Here is a 24332-nt window from a genome sequence, read left to right as displayed (position 1 = left end):
AAATCCCGAAGGAAGGACAAGGTGTGTCTGTGTGAGGGGAGAAGGAGACTGGGTTCCTTTCTCCTTTCAGCATGACTGCTGCCTCAGAGGGGAAATCCTATTCTTATGCTGGGCCTGGGGATTGCTTTCCAGGGCCAGATTTAAGATTATGGAGCCCATAGGCGAAGGACTGAAGGGTAATGGGTTTCATCCCCAGAAATCAGAGAACAGCATGGAGAGTTCCGGGTTTTGGGTGCTGCCTATAAGCCTAAACCCGACCCTATTGCTTTTGTAGATGAAGACCAATTGCATTCGTTAAGTGAAGGGAGAATAGCAAGTTCCAACCAAACTTTCAGGCCGATTCTGTAAAAAGGATGGGAGAGCCGGCGCTCTCTGTGGAGCGATTCTCTATTTAAATTACGTGTCACGCTAATAAGGAGGCACTAGGGACAATAGCGCGTCTCTAGCGCCTCCTTATTAGTGGTAGAGGTGGCTCTCAGCAGGGCTGACAACCAACGCTCAATTTTATCAGGATCGGTTTTCAAATCCGCTGACAGGCACGGGTTAGGAAAATGGACCCAGAAAAATTGAGCATCTGTTTTTTTTTTTAACTTGCTGGCCGGCGGGAGGATTTAAAAAAAATATATATATTTTTAGTGCCTCCGACTTAATATCGCTAGGATATTAAGTCGAAGGGTGTACAGAAAAGCAGTATTTTCTGCTTTTCTGTACACATTCCTGGGTCGCTTGGATCTTAACACCAGCCCTTGGGCAGGCATTAATTTCTTCTTTTTTTAAATATTTTATTGATGTACACAGCTTACAAAAATACAACAGGCATTAAACAAACCAGTAATGAACAGTGTTACATCATGTTATAGTGTTATCCCACCCTCCCCAGCCTCTCCTCTCTGCACATCATTCACCAAACTGGATGGTTAGCACAATGCTCACAAGGGAATCTGTATGAAGTATATAAATTGACTGTATTCCAAAGGTAATATGAGGTAATGTCATAATAAGGCATAGGTAACTCCTCCTGACTGCAAGAATGTGAGCCAGATTAACTAACTAATAAACATTATCTTTACAGTGGCTAAAATGAGTCCTGTCAATTTGTTAATCATGTAAATTCTGTCATGTTAGATACATTCCCCAGGTATCCTGAAATTTGTTTGTGGGAATCCAAACGGTCTGCTGTGAATTTACTCATAGTACATGTATAGTCTAATTTGTTCAGTATCTGGGACAGAGAAGGTGCTGCACTATCTCTCCAGTGTTTAGCAATTACCATTCTTGTAGCCACGCATACCTGAGTAATAAATATTTGGGTACATCGCGGGAGGTCGGGGAGACGCTGGTTGAGGAGTGCAGCATCTAAACGAAGGCAGATTGGTATGTGGAGTATTTTAGAAACCAGTTTCTCAATCCCCAGTCACACTGGCAGAATACACGCCCCTGTCCACCACATATGAATAAACGTACCCTTGGTCAGACATCCTCTCCAGCACTTGTCACTGTTCCCGGATTTAAATTTATGAAGTCTGTCCGGGGAAGGATACCACCTGAACAGGAGTTTATAACTATTCTCCACCAATGCTGCAGAGATTGAGGTTTTGCTATATTACCAAATATCTCCAACCAAACTCGTTCATCCGAAATGTCCAGCCAATCCCTTTCCCATGCCCGTATATGAGCGGGTTTAGTGTCTAACTTAGCATTCAGCAGTTGATAAATTTTGGAGATGAGGCCCTTGACTAACTGTGGCTTAGAACAGTATCCCTCAAACAAGGAGCTAGTGGCCTTGAAAGCCGCCTGAATGTTAGTGCTTCCATAAAAGTGGCGGAGTTGCCGATAAGCTAGGAATTCTGTATTGGGAATGTGGCTATGAGTTCTCAGCTCCGTGAAGGGGAGAATATGACCATCCTTCCATATATGTCCCATTCTGGTGACACCCCTCGCCTTCCATAGCGAGAAGGAATCTAGGGGGGCGACAAGGGGTAAAAGCAACATTATGAAAGAGATGTGTAAGAAAAGAGTACTCCCTGTTCCCCACCAAAAACCGCCTCCATTTAGCCCATACATTTAAGGTGTGACGAGTGGTAGCCAGCAACATCGGACACTCCCTCCACGTCTTTCTTGGTTGCCAGGGAAGTGCTGTGATAGGCATGGGGAGTATCTGGGTCTGCTCTATAAGAACCCAATGCTTCTGAGCAAGCTCATTGTGCCATTCTACCAAGGCGCAAAGCTGCACGGCTACAAAATGCCCGGTAACGTTTGGTACACTCAGGCCCCCCCTCAGGTTTGGACTAATAAAGAGTAATCCTATTTACCCGCGGTGGTCGGTGGTTCCAGAGCAAGTGAAACAATTTCCTCTGCCAGTCTCGCAGGATGGGATAAGGAATAGCAATTGGCAACGTTTGGGAAAAGGTAGAGCAGATGTGAAAGCAGGTTCATTTTTAATACAGCTTTTCTCCCTAACCATGAGAAGGATAGGCATGACCATGTCTCCAGGTCCTGCTGCAGTTTATGAAACATCGGTGCGTGATTGAGGGAGTATAAATCTTTGGGATGTGCACTTAAATATACGCCCAGATATTTAATTTTGAAGGGTGCCCAGCGAAAGGGATGTCTTGTCTGCAGGGATTTTACCAGGTTCAGATCACAGGTTATATTGAGGATCTCTGATTTTTTTTTTCCCCAGTTGACCTTAAATCCTGAAACCTGACCAAATATGCGCAGCATCTGTGTTATGGTTGTCAGAGTTATCGGGATCTGTGAGGGTGAACATAATATCATCCACATATAATGATAATTTAAAGACATGGGAGTCCACCTGAAAGCCTGAGACTCCCATATGGCGGTGAATAGATATCGCTAAGGGCTCTAGAAATATAGCAAAAAGTAAGGGGGATAACTGACAGCCTTGCCTGGTTCTGCGTTTGACCCGAAACAGGCTGATATATCCGCCATTTATCTTAATGCAAGCTCTGGGCCCATCGTATAGCCTGGCTAACCAAGTGCAGAAATGTTCCCCAAAGCCCATTTTGGTTAAGGTACTAAAGAGGAAGGGCCAATGTACTAAACCAAAGGCCTTTTCAGCGTCTGTGGTGAGAAAAACGGAGTCCAATTTATCTTTGTGAGCCAGCCAAATAAGATTAACTAGTTTATGTACATTATCACCCGCTAGGCGACCCGGAATGAAACCTGCTTGATCTAGGCATTAATTTCTGAAAGTAAAATGTACAGATTGGCCGCATATTTTACTTTCAGTATCCTGGGCGACTAACTAATAGAATCATCGACATGCATTTGCATGTGATGAGCGCTATTAGTTTTCACGAGATTGGCTGCACGTTTTCGAGGCGCTAGGCCCCTTACAGTATAAGGGGTAATAGACATGCATTGAAAACGCATGGCCAATCGGGTGCTAAATGGTGCGCTCGGCTGAGCGCACCATACTGTATGGGCCTGTAAATAAATACTGAGGCATAGGGGTAATGAAGGGCAGCCTGCAGAGATGAGTAAAATTGGGTAAGGCCACTCATCTCAGCTATTTGTCCTGGACAAAGCTTTATTGCTAAAGGATATTGAAAAATGCATACAAAATGTTTCTAACTATTCTCAAATTCTAGGCTACATCAGAGCCTGCTTTAATCCCATTTTCTACCATTTGTAATGGGGAAAGAGGAGCTGAAGCAAAGGTGGCCCTGGACTTCATTTGCAGCAGCTGGAGCTTTCTCCCTGATGAAGCCTCAACCACTGCAGGGGAGTCCCGTCAACCAGGGAACAAAAGACCTCAGCTCCCTTCAGAGCTCAGTGCAGGCGGGGCGGTGACTGGAACTCCCTCCAGGGCTCAACTGTAGTGTTCGCATGTGGTGAATCAGGGGCAGAGGAGTCTAGCAAAATTATTGTTTTCCAGGACTGAACACCAAATATTTTTGTCACAAGGCACAAAATGAAAGAAAAAAAAGGCATTAGTAAATGAAACTGTATAAAAATCAGAGGAAATGACTTTTATTTTATTTTTTCACGTACAAACCTTGCAGGGGTTTTACTGGCAGTAAATGGCTCTAGCCCATAGTGCTTAGCATCAGCATCTTGATTTAATTCTGAGGCATGATCAGGTTTTTTGTTTAATGGGGTGGTGCCAGCACTTGTTAATCTTCGCTTTGACCACAGAGTGAAATAAATGTGCCCCACCGACTTTTGATTCCGAGGTGTCTGATGCTGACAGGTGTCAGATTTCATTTTCCTAGGCGCTTCTAGACACACGTTTATTGTTAAAATGTGAGTATGGAAGTCAAAGGTTGACTGCTCTCCGTGCCCTTAGCATTTATTAAGGAGGGCTCTGCGAGGCAGACTCTCAGACCAGCCCCCCCCAGTGCAGTCTTTCTTTTTGACATTGGCTGATTGGACAGGAAATTTTAACTCAAAAGTTTCTCCTCTGAGAAAATGCCTCCCCTAGTCTCACTTGGTGTTATTTTCCCTGTCAGAAGCTCAGCTTTCATAACACATTCTGTGTTTTAATCTAAACTGTTTTTCTTTCCTGGGGGGGAGAAAAAAATATAACTCTGCTGGCAAAGAGCAGAAAATGCTGGCTATGATTTTTGCCAAATTGCAATTAATTTAATTGAGATCAGATTTTCCAGTGTGTATGCAAATTGGCTCAGTAGGGAATTTAGAATTGAAAGGACCGTGGATTTGTTTGGTTGTTGAGGTTAACACATGAATAGGCAGAGGTCCCTGAATGCACACATGTTGAAGTAAAGTGGGAAAAATTCCAGTTGGTTCTCATAAGGGTTTTAGGATACATACATTTTCATAATAGGAACTCGACTTGCATGCCAAAAGAAAGGTCAGTATGAATTAGCATGGATGCTGAATACACTCAGGAGCAGACTCTTCCTTTCTCTCTTCTGCTACCTCCTGTGTACGACTGCCTTTGGCTTCCTATCTCTGAGGGGCCCCAGACTGAATGCTCCTACTTGCATCTCCTCTAACCCTGCCTCCCCCCTCCTCCCGGGAGTAGCGTAGCTCCCGCCAGTTGATAACTATGGCCAGAGTCCTTTTTTGGAAATAAATAGCTCATGCCTCCAAAGCAGTTGTTCAACATAGCTGGCGTGAGCAGCCCTCGAAAGTGAAACACTTAAAAAAGAACTACAGAAAATAATTTGGTACGTGCCAGATTTTTCTCTATCTCTCTCTTTCGCTGTTCATCCACCCTCAAAAAGGTAGTCAGGGAATGTGCGCTGCTTGAGTTTATTTAACAATAGTCTTGCTGGGGACCAGAGGGCAAGGAAGAATGGACAAATTTTAGTTAGCTTCTCTCCCTCCCCCCCACCTACGCTGTTCACACAAAGATGTATACATTAGTGCCACGCGACAGTGTTAGATACTTGCAAGAATAAACCGTAATCAAGTTAACCGCATTTTTTTTTTTTTAGCCAGACTGAACTTCTGTTTCATTTCCTCACTGAAATGCATTTAGGTTTCTAGACGATTAGAGCAGAAATTGATAACGTGTTTTACCAAAGCGTGGTGGTATCTTGAAAACAAGGCAGCATGCTGGATGAGGATCTTTCTAGGGCCAATGGCAAGCATCTTGCTGTCAGAGTCCTGCTGCTTGAGAATTTGGGAACGCTTAGGATTGGGGAGCTAAAGGGATAAGCTAAGCAGGATCCGAAAAGGCACCACTCCAACATTAGGCATGCTCCCTCTGCCAGCCTTTAGATTCAATACAAAATGAAAAAAGTGGATAAATACGTCTTACAATCAATGTCCTAAAAGAAAAAAAAAAGTAATGAATAAAAACCTACCAAGAGGATTATTCAAGCTTGAATATCTTTTTAAAAACTTGATAATGGTACAGTCTAAAACCCGTGTGCGCCGCGAGCTGGGTGCTGAAGTGAGGATGTCTGTAACTGCAGTAGCTTGATATCACAGTGTGAGTCACCATCTCTCCAAGTGTGTGTGTGTGTGGGATTGTATGAAGTAGAGAGATGATTCCTGGCTGACGATATGTACAAAATGGCTTGTTTGCTGCAAAGCCCCTTTTTTTCATTTTTAGGATCACTTACTACAGTGCTGCTCATCCAACAGTTTTACAGACTGAAAAAAAAAAAGTATTTTTCAATCACCCCCTTTTTTTTTAGGTTCCGCCAACACATTGGCTGCATTTCTGGAATAGTTCTCTGGTTGCATTTCTGGAATAGTTGCTGCATGAGTAGAAGAGATAAAGATAATATTTTTCTTTCTTCTTCTCAAAGCTTATAAAGCCACTGACGAGTGCTTGAAAGTTTTTCCCTACTTTGGCCATCTTTTTCAAATTTCACGGTGCCTTTTTTTTTCCCCCCAAAAAAGATAGGAAAATCAAGCACTCCTAATATGAGATTCCTTTCTACTGCATAGACCTTAGTAGAGGAAGATCAGTTGCTTTGCCACATTAACATCTGACAGCTGGGTTTGGGCTGTCTTTCCTCACTTGTGTTCATGCATTCCCCTGCCCCTAGGTTGTGCCTTGCTGTTGATCAACACGTATGAGAAGGAAGTTCTTGATGGCCAGCACAGGTTGTGGACTTTTGCAGCAGGTTCACGCTCGCTTTTAACAAAACTCTTCCATCATAAATGCACGCCACTTCTAGAGATTTTAATGATGCCATGGGAATTGTGGCAACCAGTGAGTGATGAGCGGAACTGCGGACGCCTCGTACAAATTACAGACAGTTGGGATATCTTGGAGCTTTCCTTACTAGTGGAGACAGAGAGCCCAGCACTATATACAATTTGTCAAAAAAATAGAAAAATGGGATACATCTGAAATATGAGTACTAGTTTATGAACATGATAAATGAATATATCCCCAGATAAAGTGGGGTGCGTTGGTCTTTTCCGTGAAATGTTAAGCTGAAGTCCCATCAATTCTGTGGACAAGGTTTTATTTCACTTTTTGACTTTCCCGCTGTTGTGTTCCATATTGGCCCGATGTGGCTGACACGTGCCACTGCAGAGCCGGGCGATATTTTTTCGTGGAACGCTTTGAGGGCCCAATGTGGTTACAAAACACTGAAATTATTAGTAGTCCCCTCTCTTTTCTATGGATTAAGACTTTCAGCTGAATTTTATAATTAAAGAAAGATATGGAATCTGCAGTGCCTGTGCTGGGAGAGATGAGCCTGGGACCTTGTAGAGAACATTAGGATGCACCTTTTACTACAGCATAGTAGGTGCGCGCATGTTACAAAATCAGGGGTGGCGAGCACGAGGGGGGGGGGTACATTTTAGCGATTTTCGCGCGGTGAGGCAGCGGGGCCTTCCCCAGTTCCCTCCCAGTCCGCTGCAATTTAGGAGCAGCTTGGGAGGGAACTTTCCTACCCCCTACCCTCACCTCCCTTCCCCCTTCTCCTCTCCTCCTCACCCTCTATTTATTTATTTATTTATTTATTTAACATTTTTCTGTACCGTCGTTTGGTGGGGACTGTCACAACGGTTTACATTAAGGCAAACAATTCTAAATTTTTGTTACCTTTTATTTTTCAAGTTACTTCAGGGCCGGACCCGGCAGCTGCTGGCGCGCGAGTCTCCAGAACAGCGAATAATGATGCTGTCTCGGCCGGCCCCTTCCAAGAGGCGCGGCACTCGAGCGCGTCCCGGCCTTCACGCGCGTGGCCGGGCCTCTTGGAAGATTCGCCCGGCGCGCACAAGGCCCGGCCATGCGCTTAAAGGCCGGGATTTACATGCGCGATGTGCATTTAAAATCTGCCTTTTAGTTCTTTGGATCTAGAAAAAAATGCTGAATTTTTTTCAAAGCAGCTACTCCTTTGTCACAGGTATTTCTAACATAAATGGGAACCAGTTGTAATATCCAAAGGAGGGAGTTAAGGCTTATCATTTTCAACTAGACCGGTCAGAAAGCAGATTAAAGTATGTTTTCAGCGAGAGAATGCACTGGGTGAAATAGTGTGCAGTAAACATCCATATTCATTTATCATCAGTGAGCTTGTGTTGCTCCTTACCAGCATTTCTTTCCCCTTTTACCCTTATTTATACTTATGATTTACCGTGCCTCTCTGACCCGTGACTTGTGACAAGGGAACTATAACATTTGCAGATCATCCTGATGGAAGTCAAGTGCTTGGAAGCAATTGCACAGCTGAAGAAAGCACCAAGGAGCTGGAAGTTCCTACAGGTCAATGTTTGGACAAGGCTGTTATTAGAAATATAGGCTTTATTGTAGAAGCATAAGGCAAATGTGCTAGTGGTGGCCTTGGCAGTCGGGAGCTAGTCTAGGAGTGACAGCCTCGCTTTTAGAATGTAGCCCAGTAGAATCTTATCTTGATGGCATAAGGTTTTAAGTTTCATACTGTGTCCGATAATGTAATGTGAAATAAGTGAAAGGTGCATATCTTTCAGGTGCTAGACAGGATGTATACACCCTTTCTACTGTATTTTGCTTTGGAAATGCCCTAACTACTTTAGATTGACGGTGCCTTAGTTTAACATCAAGGTCAATTTACTCAGCTCTGTTTCCATTTTTTTAACTTTTTTTTTTTTTTTTTGCCCCAGGAGTTTCCTCCCTGCGCCTTTTTGCATTTTCTGCACACTCAGAAAATGGGTTGGGATCAGGCACCTTTTATTCACAACGACCTGGGAACATTTTTCTCCCCATGTTATGGCCCTCCGGACTCGCCCAGCCCCAGTCATGGCACTGACAGACCTCAGCTAGGGGGCCCCGTACCAGGGCTCCTTCTGCTACCCTGCAACCATGAGTCCTAAATTCAGCCACCGGCTGCACCATTGTGCAATGGCTGTGACTCTGACCTCTACAGGGGGCTGCGAACGCTGCCTGCTTGGCATCCCCAGCCGACTCAGGGAGCAGAATACCTGAGCTGGAATTCAAACCCAGGTTCTACTGCACCACTGAACCACCAGGCCAACCTCACTTTCTTAAGCTTAATAGAAAAGGATTTGCTTGCTATAGATTAGTTTAGAAGTATTCTTTTCAGATGTTGGTCTGATATATTTCTCTGCATTTTGATATATAACAAAAAAAAAACCCAAACGTGACTCCCATAAGCTTTGTCATAGCCTTTGTTCTCGATGTGCCATGTATTAAGATCTATCCTATTGTTCTCTCTTAATTAGTCTGAAGCTAAAAGAAGGAATTGTCAGTGTAGTTTTTCAGTAGGTCATGTCAGCCCAAATGTATTGTTTCTAGTTCAGCCCAGAGAATAATAGATTGGAGACATTCATCAGCACTTTCAATGAGGGTTTTCAGTGGAGTAGCACTAAGATGGATAGTGCAGCCTGTTGACTTATTTATTTATTATTGATATTTATATTCCGCTAGCACAATAAAATCATCATTCAAATTGGCTAACAATTTAACCATCAAACATTATCAGACAGACAAATTCCAGAGCAAACCTAAAAGTAAATCAGTCAAATTCAGACAAGTATAGTGGTTTCACAAACTATCAAGCTCCTGAAATCGAAGCAGTAAAAGAAAAGTCTTAAATTTCTTCTGAAATTGCAGAATGTCTGATTCCTGCCTTAAAGCTAAAGGTAACAGGTTTTAAATTTGTGGGCCAGCAATAGAAAATGCATGCACACATACCATCTGCACCTGATAAATGATATGTAGCAATGACTAATAACAATTGCATGGCATGTGCGGGGCTTTAGGGTGAGAATAGGAATGTCAAATAAATCTGTCCCTTTTCTTGTAAAACCTTAAAAATTAACATTATTAACTTAATTGTGCATGCAAAGCAATAGGCAACCAGAGCAACTGAACCAGCTCAGCAGTCATATGCTTGTCCTTCCTGCAGCCTAAAATTAGGTGTGCAGCAGAATTTAGCAAAACTTGAAATGCGCATTAGTGTATTTTGGAAGCCCAGCATATATAACATATTCTAAAGTAGGTAGAATAAGAGCTTGAACCACCAATCTAAAATCATCTACACACAAAATATACTCTTAAGCAGCAATAGCTTGTGAAAAAAACAACACTTTAGTTGACCCTTAACAAAAAGAGAGGAATCATAAATTACTCCTAAATTACTAAATTCAGTCAGCAGGGGGAAAGAATAGCCTTTGAATAAAACATTTCTAATAGACCACATACTTATTGTTTGATTCTCTAATTTAAATTTTTCCTTAATTCTACAGAAATAAATGAATACATTGCTAATAGTAGAAGTCATTGAATTGCCAGCTCACCAGAAATCCCATGTTAAGCTGGATATATCAATGTGTTCCCAGTGCATGGCTCGTAGGTTTACGTGAAAGTACAATCATATTGTACAAGTATGCTATTACCATTTATTTCATATTCTGACTTAAAAAAAAAAAGTAGTGTGTACCTCAGTAATATTTTAATTAGTCTGTCATAACCCCAGCTTATCTTTTTCACTGTAAAATTAAAAACTATATTTACAAGAGTGTATCTTTAACAAGTAGTTGTGTGAACATGTTATGATGCCTAGAGTCCTTTCTCGCTATATGCAGAAATAAAGAACAAGATATGCCATACTGGCTCAGACCAAGGGTCCATCAAACCCAGTATCCAGTCTCCAACAGTGGCCAGTCCAAGTCACAAGTAACTGGCAAGTACCCAAACATTAAATAGATCCCTAATGCCAGCAACAAGCAGTGGCTATTCCCTATTGATTAATAGCAGTTCATGGATTTCTCCTCCAGGAATTTATCCAAACTTTTCTTGAACCCATCTAGACTAGCTGCCTTAACCATATCCTCTAGCAACAAATTCTAGAGCTTAATTATGAGTTGAGTGAAAAACATTTTTTCTCTGATTTGTTTTAAATGTACTACTTGCGAACTTCATGGAGAGCCCCCTAGTCCTTGTATTATCTGAAAAAGTAAATAGCCGTTTCGCATTTACCCGTTCGTCCTTTTTTGATTTTGTAGACCTCTATCATATTCCCCCCCTCAGCAGTCTCCTCTTCAAGATGAACAGCCCTAACCTCTTTAGCCTTTCCTCATAAGGAGCCGTTCTATGCCCTTTATCATTTTAGTCACCATTCTCTGCACCTTCTCCAGTGCAACTATATCTTTTTTCAAATGCGGCAAACAGAATTGCCCACACTATTCAAGGTGCGGTGTAACCATTGAGCAATACAGAGGCATTATGACATCCCCGTTTTATTTGCCATTCCCTTCGTAATAATTCCTAACATTCTGTTTGCTTTTTTGACTGCCACAGCATACTGAGCCAACAATTTCAATGTAATATCAACTATAACACCCAGATCTTTTTCCTGGCTGGTAATTCCTAAAATGGAACCTCATATCGTGTAGCTACAGCAAGGGTTATTTTTCCCTGTATGCATCACCTTGCACTTGCCACATTAAATTTCATCTGCCATATGGACACCGATTCCTCCAGCCTCGCAAGGTGGTCCTGCAATTTATCACACTCCACTTGTGATTTAACTACTGTGAATAATTTTGTCATCTACAAATTTGATCACCTCACTCGTTGTACCTCTTTCCAGATCATATATAAATATATTAAAAAGCACTAGTCAAAGTACAAATCCCTGAAGCACACCACTGTTTACCTTTTTTCACTGTGAAAGCACATTTAATCCTACTCTTTGCTTTCTGTCTTTTAAACAGTTTGCAATCCATAAAAGGACATCACCTCCTATCCCATTACTTTTTAGTTTTCTTAGAAGCCTCTCATGAGGGACTTTGTCAAACGCCTTCTGGAAATCCAAATGCACCGCAACTACCGGTTCACCTTTATCCACGTTTATTAACCTCTTAAAGAAAATGTATCAGATTTGTGAGGCAAGACTTCCCTTGGGCAAATCCATTCTGGCTGTTTCCCATTAAATCATGTCTGGCTATGTTCTGTGATTTTATTCTTTATAATAGTTTCCACAATTTTTCACAGTATTGAAATCAGGCTCACTGGTCTGTAGTGTCAATAAACAGGTCAAGTGTAGCTCCAGAAAGCTAAGTCAACAAATGCGTTGTTAGTCCAATGAAAAAGTATCCCCTTACGTTAACCTTTTGTTTATTGACTTTTATTTCCGCACATTGAAGTGAACTAGTGCAGCAGCCAGGCTACTTTATATATATATATATATATATATATATATATATATATATATATTTTTTTTTTTTTTTTTTTTTTTTTTTTTAAATATATATTTTTGCTACAGAAGTTTGCACATGGTTATAACCATGTTTTGTAATGCAAATTTCTATGTAATAAGTACATCATTAAACACTACAGACAGCTGGTCTGTGTAGGAAATTAGGCAAGAAGTGGAGTCAACTAGTGACTGCAGCTGCTAACCAATAGCAAGGCAGCTTTAAAAATGCTTGATGACATCACAATATGCTCTGCGCTCCCTACAATTTCAACTGAACTGAAATGATCCAATTCCTTATTAAAAAATAAGAGTTCCGTGTTCGAAAACTAGGCAACAAAGAGAGAGAGGGGAGACTTCCTTTCGTTGTTTTAAAGAAATTATTATTTAGAAAATGGAGTAGCAGAGAGTAAATGGAGAAAGTGATTAGATAAAGAGCAGTCATTTTTTTCTGCAGGGCAGTGATTGCTGAAGCGATAGCAGAACATGTTTTTGGTCTTGTGACCTGGCCTGTTTTGTAGCGGGAGTAGTAAAACCTGAAGGCAATTTTGCTGATGGCTGAAGAGGATTGGTAAGTGTATTATGAATGTAATCTGCTTTGAAGTGCCGAAAAGTGGAAAATAAATCAAATAAATAAGTATTGATTTGCTATTTAATTTTGTGACTTAAACTTTGGGATAGAGAGATTGTGGGTTAAATTAACCTTTAGTGTGTATGCTTGATCTAGCACTGAAAGCCAGGTAATTTCTTAGTATGTACTTAATTTTAAAAAAAAAAACTAGGTAATTTTTTAGTGTTTTTCTTTTTCTCCCACCCGCCCCTTAGTTCATTTTAATTTATAGACTCTTATCTTAATTAAGATGACGAGACATTTTCAATCAATCAGAAATTTAGATAAAATGAGGAAGTGAGAAAGCCCTTATCAATAGATTAACTATTGTACTCCACCTTCATCAGAGTGGAACCAGGCTGCTGGCACTAACTTTTAAAAAGGAGATAGAACATAAGAACATAAGAACATGCCATACTGGGTCAGACCAAGGGTCCATCAAGCCCAGCATCCTGTCTCCAACAGTGGCCAATCCAGGCCATAAGAACCTGGCAAGTACCCAAAAACTAAGCCTTTTCCATGTAACCATTGCTAATGGCAGTGGCTATTCTCTAAGTGAACTTAATGAGCAGCTTTTAAACTAGAACAGTCACTAAGCAGTGTACAGTTTGGAGGAATGCATCTTTGAAGGATACTAATGAAACAGGAGAGTTAGGGCATTCCATCAGGTTCAATAAAAGCAATAGTAGTCCATGTCCCTATAAGTAAAGAATCACCTGCGCTAACGAATTCCAAATTATCCCTATCAAATGAAAAGCAGGTTGTTAATACAAATAAAAAAATGCACTTTGAAATGTCTGTATGCCAATGCCAGAAGTCTAAGAAGTAAGATGGGAGTGTTAGTTTATATGCAGTGAATGATGAGATAGACTTAGGGGCAGATTTTAAAAGCTCTACGCACGTAAATCCGGCTGGATTTACGCGCGCAGGGGGGTTACGCGCGCCGAGCCTATTTTGCATAGGCCTGGGACGCGCGTATGTCCCTGGGCTTTGAAAAGGGGGCGGGGCGCTGGTCCGGGGGCTGGACCGAGGCCTCCGGCAAAGCAGCAGTGCCGGGGGATCGCGCGCCGGCAGCTGGCCGGCGTGCGCAAGTTACACCTGCCAGAGGCAGGTGATTTAGGTAGGGCTGGGGGCGGGTTAGATAAGGGATGGGAGGGGAAGTGGGGGGTAGCAGAAGGAAAGTTCCTCCGAGGCTGCTCCGATTTCAGCCTCAGAGAGAATGGGGAAAGCCATCGGTGCTTCGCTAGGGCTCGGTGCGCGCAAGGTGGCACCCCCTTGCATGCGCCGACCCTGGATTTTATAACATGCGTGCGGCTGCGTGCGAATGTTCTAAAATCGGGCGTAGATTTGTGCACGCCGGGTTGTGCGCACAACTTTATGCCCATGCGTGTAACTATTAAAATCCGGCATCTCAGAGGTCTGGTGGAAGGAGGATAATCAATGGGACAGTGCTATATCAGGGTACAAATTATATTGCAATGATAAGGAGGCTGTTCAGCTTGGAGAAGAGACGTTTGAGGGGGAGGGATATGATTGAGGTCTTTAAAATCATGAGAGGTCTAGAACAGGTAAATGTGAATTGGTTATTTATTCTTTTGGATAATAGAAGGAATAGGGGGCACTCCATGAAGTTAGCGTGTAGCACATTTTAAAACTAATCAGAGAAAATTCTTTTTCACTCAAAGCACAATTAAACTCTGGAATTTGTTGCCAGAGGATGTGGTTAGTGCAGTTAGTGTAGCTGGGTTTAAAAAAGGTTTGGATAAGTTCTTGGAGGAGAAGTCCATTACCTGCTATTAATCAAGCCTCTGCTATTACTGGCATCAGCATGAGATCTACTTAGTGTTGCCAGGTACTTGTATCCTTTGGACTCTTTTGGAAAGATGGACCCTTGGTCTGACCCAATATAGCAATTTCTTATGCTCTTATGTAAATCATTGCCAAATTAAGATAAAATACCACATACTCTTAAAAGACTTTAGTGTTAAGCTTCCATACTCCCTTAGCTATCTTGATTAACTAAGAACTGAAGAATATTAAGAAGCAGACTGCAGTCTTTTGCACTGAGTGCCACATGTATGATTATATACTACATAGAAATGAAGGCAGAAAAAGACCAAACGGCCCACCCAGTCTGCCCAGCAAGCTCCCACACTTATTTTCCCATAGTGGTATGTGTGCGCTTTATGCAAGAGCTCCTGGCTTTCAGAGAACGAGTCTGGTCTCTGGAGGATGGAGTGGCAGTCTAGAGGAGCTTAGGAAGACAGAGATATATACTTTCAAGGACATAGTAACTAAGTCCCAACTCCAGTCCGGCAGGCCCTGTGGTATCTTGGCGGAGCAGGTCACCTGGAAGGAGAGCATTTTCCTTAGTATAGCAGTATGTATACTCCATACTACCCCTAAGTCCAGAATAAGAGCCACCTGACTCAGCTTTGTTTATACTAATAATTTCTCCTCTGTCTCAAGCCTTTCCTTCCTTCCAGTAGTCTATGCTTCCAAGTTTAATTTCCCTGTTAAATGTAACTTTGTTTTTCATGTTCAACCTATTGTTTTTGGTTACTGTTCGTGGTTCAGTTCCCCAATTCGATGTAAACCGATCTGATATGGTCTCTACCATGAAGGTCGGTATAGAAAAGTGTTAAATAAATAAATAAAATAAATGTAATCCTATAGTTAGGTCCTGCTCTCCAGCTGTTGCAGTATCCTCTTGCACTAAGGATGGGCTTGTTCCCAGGATGGAAGGGCTAGGATGGCTGTCGTAGTTGGTAATTTGATCATTAGAAATACAGATAGCTGGGTGGCTAGTGGATGTGAGGATTGCTTGGTAACTTGCCTGCCTGGTGTGAAGGTGGTGGACCTCATGTGTCACCTAAATAAGATCTTAGAGGAGCTGGCTGTCATGGTACATGAGGGTACCAATGACATAAGAAGGTGTGGGAAGGAGATTCTAAAGCAAAATTTTGGCTTTTAGGTAGAAAATTGAAATCCAGAACCTCCAGGATAGCATTTTATGAAATGTTCCCTGTTCCACACGCAGGACCCCAGAGGCAGGCAGAGCTCCAGAGTCTCAATGCAGGTAAGAGGTGATGGTGCAGGGAAGAGGGCTTTAGTTTTGTCAGGAACTGGGCAACATTTTGGGGAATGTTCCAAAAGGATGGGCTCCACTGTAATCAGAGTGGATTTAGGCTGCTGGCACTAGCATTTAAAAAGGAGATAGAATAGTTTTTAAACTAGAACATAGGGGAAAGCCAAAAGCCATTCAGCAGTTCATGGTTTGGAGGGAGGTATCTTCAAAGGATACTAATAAAACAGGGAAGTTAGAGCATTCCATTAAAGACAAAAGTAGCCTAAGCAACTTTACCTAAAGAACAGTTTGAATTAAAAGATTCAGAATTATCGCAGACAACTGTTAAGAATTGTCATATATACAAACAAAAAATACACTTTGAAATATCTGCAGGCAAATGCCACAAGTTTAAAAAGTAAAATAGGTGAGTTAGAATCTATAGAACTGAATGGTGAAGTGGACAAACGGCCCAATTTTAAAAGAGCCACACACGTAAAAAACGGGTTAGGCACGTGGCCAAGCCTTGCGCACACCGCTCACATTTTAGAACAGGCTGGCCATGACCGTAACGCCTGTAATGCGTCGAAGTGCCGGGCTCTGCAAAAGGGGCGAGCCATGGGGGTGGTCTGGGTGGGGTGGGCCAGGACAGCGCCATTAACTGCTATCCCGGGGAAGCGCGCGCCAGCAGCTGCCTGGCGCATGGAGATTACTTCTGCTCCTGGGGAGCAGTAAATATTAAAATAAAAAAATTAGGGATAAGTAGGGTTAGGTTAGGGGTCGGGGAAGAGGCAGGAAGGGTAGGGTTAGAGATAGGAAAGTTCCCTCCCAGTCCGAAGTTAGTAAGCAGCACATTTAAAACAAATCAGAGAAAATATTTTTTTCACTTAATGCACAATTATGATCTGGAACTCATTGACAAGAGGATATGGTAATGGAAGTTAATTATGGCTGGGTTTAAAAAAAAACTTTGGGCAAGTTCTTGGAGGAAAAGTCCATAAACTGTTTTGAACCAGATAGACTTGGGAAAAGCCACTACTTATAAATGGGCATTAGCAGCCAGGACCAGCACCACACACTGTGCAAGCCATGCACTTGCATAGGGCGGCGGCCTGGGTCCACCGGTGGCCAAGCTGGAGTGGAGGCTGTGGGGCCACCCGGAGAACTCCCCCCCCCCCCCCCCCCCCCCGGGGCAGCTAGAGGGTCCTGACAGTTGTACTGTTGTTTTTCTTTATTCATGGTTAGAAAATATTTTAATTGAGAAACTAGAGCAATATTGTGAGAGTGTGAATTGTGGATTATTAAAGACATTCCTGACAAGCCCCTTTATCAGAGGCAGCATTTCCATCTATGGTATCATTTTTTTTTAGCAAGACTAGAAGCTGTCGCGCTTGGTCTGTCCCCCGTGAAATAGCTGAGATCATTGTTTTGGATGGTAAGTGCTGTACACATATTTCAGCCTAATTATCACTGTCATGAGTACTTCTCAGGTACTGTCTGTTTCCTGACTCTGCACACGCAGCCACGGGACATGGTGCAAGTTCCTTTTATTACTGCATGCAGGTACTTGTGTAAAACCTTGCAGGGTGGCGCAGCTGGCTGGTCACTGCACAACTTTAGAAAGGAAACTAACTCATCAAAGCCCAGAAAGAAATACTTCTTATAAAATGGTGTGTGCAAGTGAGGCCTGGAGGTAGGACTGATATACCTCCCATTGCTGTGTCCTTACTGTAAAGGAGTGTGATTGCCTTGTTTGTCCACTTGCAAACATAGAAATAAAGGTTGCAGGAGAGAACTTTTTACTGAGCTAACTTAATACATTTGTGAGTAGCCAGGGTGGGCGTTTGTTAGCATTTGTTTCGATTAAGTGTGAAAATGAAAAATGTTTGCCGTTATGTTAAGTAACTTAACTGTTATGTGCATCTTTGTGTGTTTGTGCTCAAAAGAAAAAACAGTGAGATACAAGATCTTGTAATTTCATTAGTGATTTATTTTTTATAGATTGATAACAGCAATAAAAAGGCTATTAATTATTTGAGTTCATACTAGTAAGTATATTTTTATCTCCATTCCACTGAATTGTTTTCATCTCTGGGGGATTATTTAAACACTCAGAATAATTTTGGTCTCTGACTGTGTTTGTGTATGTGGGTGTTCATATTTCTGTTCAGATCTGTGGAAGTTTGCTTATCCAACAAACAACTCTGGGGTCAACTCTGAAAGGCTAGCCGGCTAGCTAAATTAGCCATCTAAACTTATCTGGCTAATTTAGCACGGATATTCAGCGATGCAGCTGCACCGCTGACTATACCCGGATACATTTCAAGTTAGTCAGATGAGTTTATCTAGCTAACTTTAGACCTGCTCAATGGCAGGTCTAAATTATCTGGCTAACTTAGCTGGATAAGTCTGAATATTGGCGTTATCCAGCTATATATATGCTGTTATGTCAAGTAACTAACTATTATGTGCACCACTCCGAACATAGCCCGATAACTTGTTATCCAGCTAAAAAAGTATCCAACTATGTCAGGGGCAGTCAGTGGTGTTCTAGATAACTCCGATTTTCAGCATTATCCAGCTAAGGTAATCGGATAATATTAGAACAGCCAAAGAGCTGTCCTAAAGTTAGTCAGCTAACCTTATCTATCTAATTTCAAGGTAGCTGGATATACTCAGCAGCATTCCCATTCTGATAAATATCCTGGCTAAGTTAGCCAGATAAGTTTACCTGGATAACTTTCCTAGCTGGCCAGTAGCTGAACATGGACCTTTTTGTGATTTATATATAAACACTGAATTTGCAAAGGTAACATAATAAAAGCTCAGCTTTATTCTTCACAATATCTTGATGGTGGTTTCAAAACCTCCTCACTGGCATTGGTCGAGACACATCAGGGTAGATTTTTATGTTATATGTAACCGGTCTCCCCGTTTGGAGCTTTATCCGTCACTAAGGGTGGTATGGATCCGACTTCATTCCAGACAGGGAGACAGAATAATTTTCCAGTGTCCCTGGCATATCTGTCCACTCTTCACACTGAAGATAGGTAGAGGACCTCCAACAGGTGCCAAACAGTCCAGACAAGGAACAATGAATGTAATATTTATTTATTTATTTATTTTTAGTTTTTATATACTGATGTTCAGCATCAAGGGTATGTAAATGGAGTCACACCAATGTCCAGCCATACAGGTCAACCACTAAAAAGGGTAGGAAAATCATGAAAAAATACACTCTGGAGTCCAGGAAAGGTGTTCAACTAAAATAGTATTTACTGTAACTTAAAAAGGATAATCCAGGCCACAGTATCAAAAATCAAGAATAGAATAAAAAATGTAATAGCAATGAAGATTATTGAAAATTCATCTTAGGTATTACCTCCCTTCTCACTTCTCTTGCACCATTATCTATGGAGAAAAACTGCTCTCCCTTGCAGTGTAGGAAAACTGGAATGGGGCTCCATCATAAAGTCAATCACCAAATAGAAGAAAATCCCCAAGTACAAAAACTGCAGGACAACTGTCCTCATGTACAGCAACATCCAACTTCAGTTGGGCCAAGGTTTAACTTTTCTTCAAACTGGAAAAAACATCTGTATCACACTGTCTCAATGGGATATAGCCCTTTGAGTCCTTGTATCAAAATCTCCTTACCCTTGCTTCTTCAGGTCGCACAAGCAACCAGTTCCTTGCCCCAATCCTCTGGGATACCGGGGTACACCCTTCCCTCCAAACTTGTCAAGACAGAGTCCAAAATATCTTTTATCCAGAAGTCCTTCAATATCAAAATGCAAAAGTGATATCCTATCCTTGGACACCTAAAAGGCCTTTGATAGGCTAACCTGGCCTTTCCTTTTCGAAGTCCTGGCTCAGGTGGGCATCCCTCCCCGATTTGTGGCGTAGGTTTGGGCGATGTATCAATCTCCCAGGGCTCGGTTACTGGTTAATGGTCACTTATCCCTTTCTTTTCAATTGGCAGGGGCACCCATCAAGGTTGCCCACTGTCTCCACTTTTGTTTAATTTAGCCATTGTACCGCTCACCAAAGTGATTCGTCAAAATGAATCCATTCATTGTATGCAGCTAGGTTGTCACACACAAAATCTCTCTATACGCAGACGAGGTGTTGCTATATCTTACTAAACCCAGGGTGTCAGGCCCTGCCTTGCTTTCCACTCTTCATGAATTTGGTCAGCTTTCTGGTTATAAAATGAACTATGACAAATCCGAACTACTACCTTTTGGATGCTAAGTTTCCCTTGCCTGTTTGTTTGTCCGTATTCCGCAGGGTGGAACAGGGCTTTTCTTACTTAGGCCTACAGGTTACTAAAGACTTAAGGGATCTATATCGTAAAAATTATGGTCCAGTCCTTGCTCATATCAGACCAGACCTGCAGATTGGGACCACCAAACTATCTCCTGGGTGGGCCGCATAAATCTTATTAAAATGTCATTGTTGCTGAAACTATTATACCTTTTTCATAACCTCCCCTGTAATGTACCAGCTCATGTTTTTACAGATTTACATAAGGCTATGGCCAAATTTATCTGGAGGCAACGCAAACTTTGGCTTCGCTTCAGCACATTATGGCTTCACAAAGCTCAAGGACAGGGCCTTCTACTACTGGACAGTACGTCATGTGGGTCTGCACCAGTGGCTGCATGATAGGGAGGTAGCATGGTTAGGACTGGAAAAGGGAACAGGCCAAACTCGTCAACCTTATTTATTTATTTTATTTAAAGTTTTTTCTAGACAGACATTCGTTGGGTACATCACATCGATTTACATGTAACATAAAAGCAACATATGAGCTTTACAAAAAACTGATTTCAACACGTAATAACATAACAGAGGTTGCCGTGCTGCCTTTTAGGGCTCCTGCCTCTCCACTCAAGATGCAAAATTAGCAGGAATAGCCCCACTATAGCCCACACTCTCACAGTTTGGGGTCATATTAAAACATTTCTAACTATGGAAGGGGACAGTCTATTCCCTATAGCACCCATTTTTTTGAAAACCCAAATCTAGGCATTTGTACTTTCTCCCCTATTTTTCGCACCTGGAGAGACCAGGGTCTTGTTCTTCTTTCTGATATATGAGATGAGGATGTCCTTATGGAGTTCTCTGATTTGGAAGCTGAATATGATATAGGCTGGGGGTCAATGGTGGGAAGCTCTGGCACGTCACTTTGACTTATCTCGCCCTCCCCATACTCTTAATGGGGTAGAGTTAATTTTGAGCGATTCTGGGGTAAGAATAAAAAGTATAGCTTTATTTTATAAGGGCCTTCTGAAGAGCAAATATGCTCTGCTTACCTCCCCTACTTTAATTGAGGTTTGGAATACAGACTTGGGCCTGGCGTTGGATGCAAAGACTTGGATATATATCTGGCAGGAGGCACATCGTGCTTCTATTTGTGTGAGATGTAACAAGCTAATGTTTAAGTTGCTGCATCGGACATATTTCACCCCTACTTTTTATGCTAAATTTCGTCCCGAAGCAAGCTCTCTTTGTTGGCGTTGCTGTGGAGTAGTTGGCTCATTCAAACATATGTGGTGGCCCTGTCCTCGCTTGAAACCATTTTGGTCTCAAGTGACTCAAGCCATTGCTGATTTATTATGGTTCTCACTGCGTCTCACTCCCTCCTTAGCCTTGTTAGGGTGTTGGTCTGGGTCTGGCATACCTGTGAAATATCGCAAATTGGTTGCTCAGCTATTGCTAGCAGCCAGATTTAATATAGCAACTTTTTGGAAAGCTGTTCCAAATATTTCTCATTGGAAGTCCCAAGTTAAAGAGGTGTCAGACCTTGAATAGCTGCGTTATGCCTTAAAGGGTCAACTGAACAAACACCGCACGATTTGGAGTCTATCATCAATTCTCCTTGTAACATGTGTGTTGCCTGTATTTCTTGGATCCTATTTGTTTTATTTTGTATGACGATATGCCAATAAATAGAGTTTAAAAAAAAATGCAAAAGCAAAGGCCCATCCACAAGGTACTCAACTATTGTCCCTGTAGAAAGTCTCAATCTCCTCTCTTCTCCTTATAGATCCTTAGGGGATTCAAAGCTCTGCAAGACAGTGGACATCCTGGAGGGATCACTTACTCTCCTTTCCACCACTTACCTTCAACCCCACTGCATCTTTGAGATTCTGGGGAAGTCTGTATCTCCATCCTCTACCGTCACTCAGCTCCTCCTTCCCACCGACATTCTGAGCATTCTCCTAGGAAATATAGACCCCAGATGCCATACCCCTCAAAAGCAGTGGTTATCATACAGAGAAGAATAAAAAGTATAGAGACCTCTCCTACAGCTACTAACTATCCAAATTAGAAGAGAAATATTAGTGACGGCTTGGACCCCTGTCACATACAGTTTAGAAATGTTTGCTCTTTCTTAAAAAAAAAAACAAAAAAAAAACCCAAAAGAAAACAATTTCAAAAGTCCAGTCCTCATCAGAATCTAATATGAAAGAAGCAAGTAAGATAACTTGCTTGTATCACATATTGCAAAGTAGACAAATTATTTCAAGTTACCAATGTTTTAAGATCCATTTACCAGGTATATTTGGGACCATTAGTGAGACATCTTGTTCCTTGTTTTTAATCTGTGTTTATAATTTTGCTTCCTCTCGCTGGGTGGCGATTTGTTTGTAATCCGCAGAACTTCACCTAAGAACATTTTTTTTTTTTTAATAACTCTACCGACATGGTTTGTGGTTTTTAGGAAGGTTAATCAGAAGCAGATTTTTGGTTTCAGAAAAGATTTTCCATATTTTCACATGTACAGCATAGTGCCACATTATCCTTTGCCAGCACACCAGTTAAAGCCAGGTAACTTAAAATCATTTTCTCCCAGGCTGTAGGGCTTTTTTTTTTTCTTTTCAGAAAGTTCCATTATCTTTGCTCAATTCAGTTGTACCTGTTCAGATTTTCTAACATCTTCATTACACTTTGCTAAGCATGTAATAGCATTCCATTGTGCTCCCATTGGGATATTTTGTTTAGATGTGCCCAGAAAAGTACCTGGTGCAGTCTTCATATTCTAGGATGCCCCCCCCCCCCCCTTACTAATCTGGTTATTTGTCTGGGTAGAGTCGCATCAAAGGAAGCCTTCAGAGAGACCAATGTAATCTCGGCAGAGTTACATTTTACTAGCTTGCAGAATATCAGCGGGAGCTCCTGTCACTGCCCTCAAAGGCTACACTGGCACTGAACCTAATATCCCACTGGGTTGCCATTGGAGCTTCTGTAATGCTGGACCTACAACCACTATCACCTCTCTCTGGTGTGTTCCCCAGATTCAGATGTTCAGTAAAATGGGCTGTGAAAATATCATCAGCAGGCCTTTATAGTTGCTCTGAAGGCAGAATGACCTCTGGGCTCAAAGTCTATCACCCTCCTAAGTAGGTCCATAAGGAAATCTCTTCAGGGAGTCGGCTCCAGAAGTGCTTGTACAATTTGCTAGTCTCACTTTGCAGTCCTGTGTTACATAAGAAATGCCATTCTGGGTCAGACCAAAAGGTCCATTAAGCCCAGCATCCCATCTTCAACAGGAGCCATCCAGATCACAAGTATCCAGCAAGATCCCAAAGAATAGATTCAATCCTTTTTGCTCATAACCAGGGGTAAGTAAGGGGGGCTTTCCTATGGCTAATAATTGGTTTTGGATTTCTTCTCCAGCTACACTAACTGCTTTCTCTACAGTAATTGTGAGCTGAGTAAAAAAAAAAAGACATTCTCTGGTTTGTTTTAAATGTGCTACCTATTAGCTTCATGAAATGTCCCCTAGTCCTAGGACTATCTGAGACTGAATACGTTCCCTGTTTACCTGTTCCATTCCACTCAAGATTTTAAAGACCTCTATCGTCTCTTCTCCAGGCTGAAGAGCCCTAACCTATTTGACCTCTCTTCCTATCTGTTCCCTCTCCCCCCACCTTGGTTTTTTGTAATTTCCTCCTTCAGTTATATTGTAAACCAGCATGATCTACCCACGAATGTCGATATATAAAAGCTAATAAATAAATAAAACCTGTTCTTACAAAAGAGCCATTCAGTCCCCTTTACCATTTTGGTCACCCTTCTCTGTACCTTTTCTAGTCCCGGTATATCTTTTTTCAGCTGTGGTTGACCAGAATCGCACATAATATGCCATGTGCGGTTGTACCATGGAACGATACAGAGGGATTGTGAGATTTTCTGTTTTATTTTCCATTCCTTTCCTAATAATGCCTTACATTTTATTTACTTTTTTGACCACCGCCATGCAGTGGGCTGAGGATTTCAAAGTATTGTCCACTATGACTCCAAGGTCTTCCTGGGTGATACCACCTAATATGAAACCCCACATCATGTACCTATAGTTTGGATTATTCTTCCCTTATGCTTCACTTTGTATTTGTCCACATTAAATTTATCTGCCATATAGATGCATGATCCTTCACTCTTGCAAGGTCCTCTGATTAATATATATATATTAAAAAGCGCATGACCCAGTACAGATCACTGGAGCATTCCGCTATTTACCTTTTGCAATGAGGATTAGATCTAG

General features: G+C 41.8%; 1 protein-coding gene across 1 annotated transcript in view; it reads left to right on the top strand.

Moving 5' to 3' along the window:
• FGFRL1 (fibroblast growth factor receptor like 1) overlaps positions 1-24332 on the top strand; it is a 479061-nt gene that overhangs the window by 331117 nt on the left and 123612 nt on the right. The window lies entirely within an intron of this gene.

Source organism: Rhinatrema bivittatum, chromosome 1, assembly GCF_901001135.1.
Source record: "Rhinatrema bivittatum chromosome 1, aRhiBiv1.1, whole genome shotgun sequence".
Lineage (NCBI taxonomy): Eukaryota > Metazoa > Chordata > Amphibia > Gymnophiona > Rhinatrematidae > Rhinatrema > Rhinatrema bivittatum.
Note: the sequence above shows the minus strand (reverse complement) of the source record. Positions and strands in the feature narration are given on the sequence as shown.